We start from the raw sequence: 10,310 nt of genomic DNA, 5'->3' as shown, positions 1-10,310 counted from the left end.
ACACACACGGAACTGACTGCTTGCATGCATTGTCATCTTGTAAACAACGTCTATCAGCATAGATTTTTGGCAGGAACGGGGGTCATAAATGTTTTTAATATTGATTGCTTCTTATCTTCCCAGTTATTTTTCACATACAGGAGAATCTCATTATAATGTGGCTGATTATCTCCCAGATTTGACTAGATCTGAGATCAGTCTTTCCTCTGACCCCTCTCATAGAAATGGAAAACCCTCCTATAAAAGTGAGCATGGAAAGTAATGTATCTCCCCACCAGACGAATATTAAAAAGAGATTTGTTACACAGAATGTATATCTGGTAAAAGACTATTTATTCCATAATACTTGCATTTTGAGCACAGAAAACCACATAGATATCCATTCTACCTGCTAAAATCACTGCTTGATGTCATATTTTTAAAGCACAGAAAATAGAGGATTACGGACCAGGGGCAGTAGCTTATTTGGCTTCAAATGACACATGATTCCAAACTGCAGAAAAAAGTTATCTAGGTGGACATGTTGCACAGAGGTATATATTGTTTTAATGTTTTACTATTTAGTCTACTTGTGGTGCTGTTGGTAATATTCATGTTTAATTAACATCAGTTTTTTTTCTTTGTTCCCACAGAATTGCATGTATAAACACCTGTAGAAAAGATAAGAATCAAAGACAGAGGTCTGTCTTGAACCTGTGGTGGCCTAGAAAAATAACAAAAAAAATCAGATTAGTGATATCTATTGTCATAATCAGGGACTGTGTTCAAAATAGTGTACAATAGCCACTGTTAAGGGATAGGGGTTGACTTGCTCAACAGTAAACAGCAATTTTCAACAGATGAATTTCTTTCATCATAGGAAGAAGAGCCAAGTATATTTAACCCAAAATTCTGAATGCTGAGCCTTAAGGGTGAGAGTAATTGAAATTCTAGATAAACATATTTTCCTTAATAACTTTCATGTTTTATCCTGGGAGAGAAAAGCCTAACTTCTCCAGATTTTACATTAAAAGTGAAACTAAAGTAACATTTCAAAGTAGCTCTTTCATCCGCACTGAATCCTCCCTCCATCACTGTCCATGGATTCGCTGATGATATTGGCTCTTTAGGTGCTCCTCACTGACCTCCTTAGAGAACTAAGGAGTAGTTATAGAAGTGATTGCACCCATAGTGGAAGTTTAAATCCTATACTCCCTTCTACCCCTTAGTGCTATGCTTCTTCAAGTCCTGGCTTGATGTCATCTGTCAAATTAGAAAATGGACTAGCTTTGTTTTCAATGGATTAAAAATACTCCTACAAGTGGATAATTTCAAAATTGCTGGTTTAAAAAAAATACTTTTGGAGTTTTCTCTGCACATCTGATTTGCACTTTGTACTATATTTATGCATGATTTAGAGAACTCACAAATAGAAGAATTTAGAATAAAGGCAATAATAATCTTTTCAATTTATGCACCACCTTTCCTCTGTAAAGATCCCTAGGCACTTTAGAAATGATATATACACTATATCCTGCAGCGACCAATATGCAAATCACAACAAAATGACCACTTCAGGCCACATAAAATGACCACAATCAGTTTGGGCAAAACTCATTAATATCAATAGGGTTTCTGTGGACAATTGAAGGGCAGTATATGCCATGGGTCTCATTCATTGCTGTAGGAGAGTATGAAAGTATCTGGGCTCACATTATAAAGGGATAAAGTCTTACATTTTAAACTCGTGTCTTATAAGAGGAAAAAAAATGAATTCTCATGCATTTGATAAATTTGCTTAAATTTGTCTTCAAGACTTTTGTAGAAAAATAAGCTATTCACTAAGTGACAGACCAGTGATACTCAAAAGTAATTGTGCATTTAAATTATGTAATATTTAAAATTAAAATTGTTACACATATCTGTTAAAAGTGCTTAAATGGAAGAATAGCCAATTTTAAAATCACAGTCTCTTGGCTGCTTTTAATTATACACTCATGCAAGTGTGTGCGCGTACACACACACACACACACACAGCACACACTCTGGAGTAACTGTTTTAAAAGTAACCATTGAATGGTTTTTAAGCTAATAATCACCATGCCAGTAATTCCTCCCATGCCTCCACTAACACCACCTACATATGTCTGTATTTTGTAAAAATGACCAAGCTGTTCAGATGAAGAGAAATGGATTTGATAGGTCTTAAATATTGGGCTGACCAAAATGTTCGTTCAGGTGTTTCCATAAGATGTTATGGAAAAACCCAAATGAACTTTTTGTCCAACAAAATATATTAAGGTAAAGGGGACTTTCAGGAGAGAGACCATTAATACTTAAAGAGAAAGTCATTTATTTTCTGGCTCACTTTTAACCCTTTTGACAATGAGATATATGATATAAATAGCAAGCCCTATTTTAGTAAAAGCAGCACAAACTATATTATCATTACCTCCTGATAGTATGAAAGCATTTTTGTTTTAAATTTTCTGGAAAACACCAAAAAAATCAACCTACCAGCAAAGGAGCTGTGTATTTCCTGGAAAATATATGTTATTTTAAACTCTTTGTGCCTGCCCTGACCCTATTCCATGCCTCTGGCTGTCAGAATTGTGCAGTGCCTCCTCAAAGCTCAATGTCAAATTAAAAAGTGACAAGAATGAGGCAGCATAATAATGGCTTAAAGCTATTCTCCACCTTTCCATATACAAATATATGAATTTCAAAACCCAGTAATTTTTTAACTGAATAAATATGTTCAGATTTTATATGTAACTGGTAGAACAGAAATAGTAACAACATCCAATTTACAAACATATTTATTGAGTGCATACAATTTTCAAGACATTATTGGAGTGGGGAGTGAAAGGTGTGGAGTATGTACCTTGCTTTGAGGAGCTAATAATCCCTAGGGAAAATAGGAATAAGATAGAAATATACACAACTAACTGTTAATTAAATGAGAACTGGGAGTGCTGGAGACATGTACTATTTGCCAAATTGGGTGTCACTACTCTATATTTTTATTGTTCCTTCTTTGTAATACACTTTCATACTCAAACACAGCAGTTGTTTGTGCTCTTTTGATAATATTGCATATCTTTGTTGAACCCCAGTAGATGCAATTGTTAGTTGACTTACGTGTATAGACACTGAGTGTCATAGCAGTATTTGCAAATTCCTAAAACTAAATTCAGCTCTGATGAGCTTGAATTATTTTTGTAAGGAAAATTTTATACAGGGACAAAGTGCAGAAGGAAAAACACATTGCAAGCTTCTAAAACCCTCTTCCTGTCCCTCCTTTCCACACTTAAAAACCTGGGATAAATGGCAGGTAACATGAGTAATGCAAAATGCTTCCCTCTTATTTTCACATCTTCCACTATTAGAGGATTAGTCTATCCACAGTTCTGCAACTAGTAACTTGTGCTTGAGTTAAGGAGTGAAAGTCTCACCAGCAGGTGCTGAGAATCATACTCCAAAATGAGATTCTGTGTATTTGTTCTGCTCCCACTATGGATTTCATTGTATAAGATTAATGACATGGTAAAAACAATAGGCAAAGAAGAACATGGAAAATACATTTCCAGACCGGAAATTTCTGTTGGTAAGCTTAAGGGTATGGCGATTTAAACAGGGAAGGAAAAAACCCCACGAGTGTGGCAAGCACTTTTTGTAATCAAATTGTTCCCAGCTAAAAGCCAGCCTCATTGAGATTTCCTGCAGTGCCTTTTTGTTGACAAGCAATGGATGAAATAATTTCTATGAATTCAGAAACCTGTGGGAAAATGGCACTGATGTTTAAAGTGTGACTGTTTAGTTAACTTGTTAGGATAATTTTCAGAGTTGAAGGAATCTGAATCTCTAACAAAAACTCATTAAGTGTGGAATGTACACTGTCTTCTTTTTTCTTTAATGCAGTTTTCCCTCTTCCAAATGCACTCAACAAAGTGAGGTTTGTAGCACTACTTCAAAATTTCCAATTATCTGGGGGGAAATATGGTCGGTGTAAAATACATTCCCTAGCACTGATAAAATAATCAGAGGACTAAAAAAATTTTTCCCAGTGGTCCTGCATTTGCATTCATAAGCACAGAGTAATGGGAGGCAGGAGCATGATTATCTTAAGGGAAAGGGTTAGAAACACAGTGAACAATCATATGACCATGTTCTTTTCCTACCTAAGTCTTCTAGGACACACTGCCACTGCTGTCACTCATGCTCTTCAGGGAACAGAGATAAACCTTAGTTAGAGTCATATAAGTGCAATAACAAGCAATGCTCCAAAGGGACCTTAATTGACTGATCAAATGCATTTTGATTTTGTCAAAAGTCAACCCAGATGTATTTATGTCATATTGTTGGATGAAACCGGGTTAAGGGTACACCAGTCTTTCTATATTATTCCTTACAACTTCATATACATCTACAATTATCTCCATAAAAATTTTAATTTCAAAAACCAAGGCACAATTTTAATAATTAAAAAAGCTGGTACAAATTCTATTCCTGTCATTCAGTAATTTTCATGAATCCAAAGTTTGACTTTCTGGTTTTTCTCTTTTTTTTTCAGCATTGTGGGTAGCAGTGTCTGAATAAAACCAGTCTGTTCTGAGCTTTTCTTTAACTAGAATTAATCTCCTGTCTCTGGTGCTTATAGCGCCCCTAAACCCACACTGTGACTATGGAAACTCTGGTTATCTACCTGGGTTGCTTTCTGGTTTGATTTATAGTCTTCTCCTGTAAGATGCTTGTTTACAAAGCTAGCCCCAGATCCACCCAGGGAAAGACAATGCAATTAAGTGGGTACCCAAGGGATAATCCCCTAAAAACTAGGTATGGGCTTCCTGGGGAGATATGGTTTTAATGATTCAAGACCTATTCACTAGTTGAACAAACATTTATTGAGTACCTGCCACATTCAAGAATTTTAAAATCACTACAGCTTTTAGAGGTTTTTTTTTTTGTACTCTGGATTTTGACCCGGTTTTGAATTCCAGGTCTTCAGCTTAACTACCTGTGGGACATTGAACAAGTCCTTTGAATTCTGTGTTTAATTTTCTCATTTGTAAAATGGGAATGATAATAATTGCACATATCTAATAAGGCTGTAAAAATTAAAAATACAACCCATGCTAAATGCTTACCTTAGTGCCTGACACATAGGAAGTACTCATTTGATATTAGCTCTTATTGTTTTGTTCATTCCTCCTCCTTTTACATATTCTATACTACAAGGAACATGTTAATATGGTTGAAATTTATCTAAACAGAGTGGAAAGAAAATTCCCTTTTTAGTATCTACTATTGCAGTGCTTCACAGCACCTTTTCCCTCCACTGCAATGTACATGACAGTTGACACTTAAATGAGCAACAAACTCAATGGTTTTTGCCAGGACTATGTAAAATTCCCTGGGCATTAACTATAATGCAAGAACTTGAGAGTGATATCATCAGGACAACCTGGAATCTATTCTGACTTATTTTTTATTTATTTTTTAAAGAGACAAATAATGTTACCATTAGTAACATTCTTTGTGACACCCCTCACAATACATAAAAACACAATAACATGTTGTCACAACGACTTTGAAAATTGCTGGCACACAAAGATGTGCCAGGATTTCCTAATCTAAAGCTTAGGCAAATAGTAATACCATTCTCTTGGCTTAAGCATTTTAACCATTAATATGTCTTATCCTCATTAAGAGAAATCCAAAAGTAACTCCACTATAATAATGCAGGAATTCATAGAAAAGCCGGTTAAATATCTCCTTTGTGCTCACCACCACTTAAAAAACATATTATCCTATGTCTATGCCCATCACCAATTAAATCCAAGAAAGTTTCCTTGAAATTATGAAACCTTATATATTCCAGGTGAAAGAATAAGTTTGATCTTTTCAGGGTTTGTGCAGTATGATTCAACATCCATTCCTATTCTTCCTGTTTACAGTCTCAGTAACCTGTAAGGATAAAGTAGTATGAGCAGCCAATCAAAATGCAGAATATTGAAAAGGTTAAAGTCTGTGTTTATGAGTCTATTAAATGTTTATAGCCTTTCACAGACTGAACTGGGCATTAAAGCTAGTGTATCTCATTCTGGCAATTAATATTGCAACAAGAAAGAAGTGGGCAAAACGATTCCATTCTTAAGGCAAAATTTGTAATAAGATAATAAAATGGCATAATATGTATTAATTTGTTCCCATGACAACAACTATAAGAAAAATAGAAAATAGTACAAACCTAAACACTGATTATGGTGGAGATAGAAATTGTTAAGGAATTGTAAAAAACTCATAGAGTCTAGTTTAGTCACTAGTGACAACTTACCTTTGATGCTCTGGAGGAAAGTTAGATACTTCTGAACTTCCATAAATGCATAACCATGAACCAACTGGCCCCTTTACAGCCAGACTGATAACAGATCTGATTTTCTTTTGTCATGTAACTGATATAGTTACATGTGCTATTATTTACATGTCTCTTTTATATTTGAAAAATATTATTATTTGCTTGGATAATATCTTGAAGTATCTAGAGTTTCATAACATAATTATATGTTATGCAAAAGCATGTTGTTTTTGTCTGATCATTAGGTCAGATATTAGTCCTTATTATATATTATCCTTATCCAAATTAACTATATTTAGAATTTCTCCTTCAATAAAAGTTAAAACATCTTATAAATCAAACAGACTGCTAGATGTCAGCTGTCATCATACTGGCCTTGGTTAAAAGATATTAATCCATCTCTTTTGTTTTGAAAGTGAATTTAGTAAGATTTTTCAGTATTACTAAAAACCCCAGCAAAAACAGCAATAGAACACTACTGTTACAAATGAGGTTTCTTCTGCCAGAGAGAAAGAGAAATGAAGGGACATTTTAGGTGCTCTGGAACTATGATTTCTATTATATAAAGCTAGTGAAATATATCTGTTAGCAGTTTCACCAACACCCACATTTAAAATTATATCATTTTGAGAATCATCTTTGCTATCCTCTTTCATTTTGGAAAAAAAATGGTTACTGAGTATTTAACACAATTTAATCTAGTGATTAATAAATAATTTCAAAAGATAGTATTCTAAGCTGCTTTTAAATTATGTCAATTTTTTTTTGTTTCCAGCAGTTTTTGAGAAAGCAACCACTCAAGTCAGAATAGAAGTTGGAAAGAAAATGAAAATTAATCTATGACTATCATAATGACTTAATTTTAAGTCATAGCTGTTTTCTAGAACACCTCCAAGTTTAGAAACTTAACTCTAATAGAAAAATATTTAGTATATTGAATGAATGAATAACAAAATTTTCATACTAAAAGCCAATAGATTCCCCTGATAGTGGTTACCAGTGGGGAGAGGGAAGGGGGAGGGGCAATATAGGGGTATGGGATTAAGAGATACACAATACTATGTATAAAATAGATAGAACAGGATAGAAAGCCCAGAGATAAACCCACGCACATATGGACACCTTTGGGATATTAGCTCGGTGCTTTGTGACAGCCTGGAAGGGTGGGATGGGGAGAGTGGGAGGGAGGGAGACGCAAGAGGGAAGACATATGGGATCATATGTATATGTATAGCTGATTCACTTTGTTATAAAGCAGAAACTAACACACCATTGTAAAGCAATTATACCCCAATAAAGATGTTTTAAAAAATAAATAAATAAATAAATAAAAATAAAATAAAATAGATAAACAACAAGGATATATTGTACAGCACAGGGAATTATAGCCATTATCTTATAATAGCTTTTAATGGAGCATAATCTGTAAAAATATGGAACCACTATGCTGTACACCTGGAACTAACATATTGTAACTCAACTATACTTCAATTTAAAAAAAAATGAAAAACATTTTTAAAAAGGTAAAATTCATCTTAGGCACTTATCTCTGGGCTTGTTGCACAGTTACTCTTGCCTGCCCAAGCCCTATAGCAACCTACCAAGGCTTATCACCTAAATGTTTCTTCCCCTCTCCTCACCACTCCATTGGAAGACCATTCCCTCACTGGATCTACTCACCATCTATGAATCAGATATTCTCTTAGTATTGTGCCCATTTACAAGAAAGATTTCCTATATCTTTCTGCTCCTGCCTCACAAGCCCACCTGCTCTCCAATTAGAAATAGAAAAGATTCCAATCTTTCCACTTTAATATCAGATATTTATCAGAGGGTTGTGGATTTAATTAAGTCATACTTACCTTATGTTTCTTATATAACCAACAATAATAACTGGTGCTTATGTAACACATTATGTACCATTATTTTAAGTACTTTACATATATTAACTCATTTAATCATCGTAATAATCCTAAAATGTAGGCATTATTAGTTTCATTCTAATTTCACAGATACAGAAAATTATGTCAGAGAGGCTGTTGAAAATGCCTAAGGTCATATAGCTAATAAATGTTAGAGTGAGCTTCAGACTTGGATATCTGGCTCTAGAGTGTGCGCTCTTAAACACTGTACTATTCTGCCCCCCTACAATAAGTGTACCCCCACCAACTAGATGAGGGTGGTTTGAATCTTCACCTGTCCTTGTTGATGTTTTATTTGAGTGATAGTATTTCCCTCATATATGCACATTATGTATGTGTGTTTCTTATAATAGGGTATCCTAAGTTTCCAGGATCAAGAAATGATGTAATGAATTAAAAATTAGAAAGTTCCAGTGCTTGAGACCCATGATGACAGCCAAAGCCTAGAAGTTTGGGGTTTCCCAAAGTCTATATTGTAAGGAACAGCACCAAGAAACGGGGGAGAGCTTAAACAAGCTTTATTTGGGAACGCTCCCAGGTGAGGTTCACTGGTCCGAGAGAAAGGGGCCAGAGAAGTTGCGCCCGGGCGAGGGTTTGGACAGAATTTATAGGGGAAGAAGGGAAATGGGTGTGGTGAATCCGAGAGGGCACAGGTTATTCCTTATTTGGTGGTCTCTTCGGGTATCGTGGAAATATCCGGTGCTGGTTGCATCAGTCTTGGGACCGTTAGTCCCACCCCTCAAAAGGCGGGAAGGCTGGGCCGGGTGGAAAGTTCCCAGGTCAGTTCCTGGAACTGGGTGGTCCTGAAAGTCTCCAGGTCAGTTTCTGGAACTGGGTGGTCCGGAAAGTTTTGGTCTGATGCAACCTGTGAGTCTGATTGCATTCCCCTGCCTCGGGCCAGTTGGTCTTACATCCCGACATCTTTGGTGTAATGGGGCGGCGTTCTGATCTCTGGCTACTTCATGCTGAATGGGGGCCTCGAAAGGGGAGTCGGGTGACCAGAGGTCCGAGGCTTAGGGGAGACCAGTGGGGGGTTCTGTAGGAAGCAAGGTGTAAGGACCGAGGAGCATTTGGTTTGTGGCCACCCGAGAGACTTCCTCCATGCGCCTGTGAAGGAACCTAAGAAAACAGGGAGCAAACATGAACAAGATACAGATGAGAATTAAGGGGCCTAAGAGTGTTGTTAGCCAGGTATAGAGGGTGGATTGCCACCAATCGGGAATTGGGGAGCCGGACTGTTGGTGTTTGCATTGGAGTTCTTCTCTTAAGCAATGAAGGGCGTTTACATTGTCTTCGACAAGTCCTGTTTCATTGATGTAATAGCAGCATTCCTCCTGTAGGAAGAGGCAGGTACCTTCTTTGTCGGCCGTCAGGGGATCCAGGGCTCATGGATTCTGGAGAGCGACTCGGGCTATGGAGGTGATTTGGCGCTGGAGAGAGGAGATGGAGGTGGCGGAGGCTTCAATGGCTACCTGGAGTTTATGTTCTAAGTCGTGGGATGTTGAAACACTATGTGTTAGAGTCCCCCACCCCCACCCCGCCAGAGGCCTGCAGCGACCAGGGAGGAGGCGAGAGAGATGCCTGCGACCAGAGGAAGAAAGATAGCTCTTTTCCGTCGGGTGAAGGGCAGTGTGATTAGCGAGGAAATTTCGGCTTGGCTATACAGTGTGAGTTGTGGGATGAGAGTAATGGGGATACATGGGAAGGGGGAGGAAGAATTGATCTTTTTTGTGAGGGAACCGTTGCACCACAAAAACATGCCTGGTGGTGCTTCAATTGATGTGTTTACCGTGAGGGATGAACTGCAAAGAAGCCCAGTATCAGCTAGATTTGGGCGGCTGCCGTAACAGATGGTGAGATTTTTTGAAACAAGGAATATGGGGACTTTTAACGGGGAAAAAGGTGGATTTTGGGAGGTGTAGGAAGTAGAATTGAAGGGCTGTTCGAGTGGGACAGCAGCGAAGGGTAGCCAGCCAAGCAAGGCACATAGAAATCAGTCGGAGATGTTACCTATTCCTGTGTGGTTGAGTATCTGTACTGCTTGACGGGCG

The sequence above is a fragment of the Neophocaena asiaeorientalis genome, unplaced genomic scaffold (genome assembly GCF_003031525.2).
Source record: "Neophocaena asiaeorientalis asiaeorientalis breed wild unplaced genomic scaffold, Neophocaena_asiaeorientalis_V1.1 scaffold996, whole genome shotgun sequence".
Classification (NCBI taxonomy): Eukaryota; Metazoa; Chordata; class Mammalia; order Artiodactyla; family Phocoenidae; genus Neophocaena; species Neophocaena asiaeorientalis.
Note: the sequence above shows the minus strand (reverse complement) of the source record.